The sequence below is a fragment of the Branchiostoma belcheri genome, unplaced genomic scaffold, assembly GCF_001625305.1.
Source record: "Branchiostoma belcheri isolate BF01 breed outbred unplaced genomic scaffold, Haploidv18h27 scaffold66, whole genome shotgun sequence".
Lineage (NCBI taxonomy): Eukaryota > Metazoa > Chordata > Leptocardii > Amphioxiformes > Branchiostomatidae > Branchiostoma > Branchiostoma belcheri.
In genome coordinates, this window is record NW_017804309.1 from 550232 (window position 1) to 551281 (window position 1050).

Sequence of the window (1050 nt, forward strand, 5' to 3'; positions counted from 1 at the left end):
TGGGAGTCATAATCTCTGATGTTGCATGTGTCAATCAAAGTAAAATAACACAAGCATCTGTGTCAGACTGTATTTTACTGTCAGTGTATTTGGTGTAGAATACTAGTACCAATACCAATTGTTTAAATTGGGATGCCCCTACTGTACTTGGGGACAATGTTCCTCCTTTTCCTTTCTAAAAAGCTCAAAGCCTGTAATGCTTGAGACAAAGCATAATGCTTTTTCAATAGCAGTGCAGCTTTGCTATGGTCACTTTCATTAGGGACTGTACGATATTTACCGGGGGGGGAGGGCTGGTGCAAAATGGTCCGGTAAATTTTTTTCCATGGCCTCCCCCGGCTCAAAATTTTTTTCCATGGCCTCCCCCGGCTCAAAATTTTTTTCAATGGCCCTCCCCCACCCCAAAAAATTTTTCGGTGGCCCTCCCCCCCATTTTTCCAGTCCATGTCTCTTTCTCCCTCCGTAAATTCCCGATTAAAGTACGCACCCCCGATTTGGGGCTGGTGGGAGACAAATATTCCCGTCTGAAACGTAAAATGGAAAAACTCGAATTAAGTACGCACCCCTTCTACGCACGGCCGGTACCACAGTGAACATGTAGTATGTATGTCTTAAAGACAGTTCGTCGCTCCAAACAAATTTAAAATTGTTAAAAACTAGATTTATGCCGTGTACTACGTGATGGTAAGGTAACGTAGCGGGAAACGTTTCAAGTTCGGGCTTGTTTTTCACCGCCGGCCGCAGCCGACTTGCAAGACGTCACCACCGCATCGAAAGGTAAGGCAAGTGCGGCGAAGGCGCACAGATTTGGATCCAGCTTTGGAGTGTTGGTGTCTTGGTGATCAAGCAAGCAATGGTCAATAAAGATTCGTGAAAAAAAAGCAATATTTCAATATTGATTTTATCGGTAACGGGGGGTATTGAATGTTGATGCACAAGTATGTAGCTTTAATGTTTTTAATACGAAATGCGCCGAACACTTCTTTAATAGCGCCCGCCCGATCGACCCATGGAGAGCAACAATCATACAGGCGGAGAACTGGGCGGAGT

General features: G+C 44.8%; 1 protein-coding gene across 6 annotated transcripts in view; it reads right to left on the reverse strand.

The window, feature by feature from the left end:
- LOC109483816 (ras guanyl-releasing protein 3-like) overlaps nucleotides 1-1050 on the reverse strand; it is a 38968-nt gene that overhangs the window by 15834 nt on the left and 22084 nt on the right. The window lies entirely within an intron of this gene.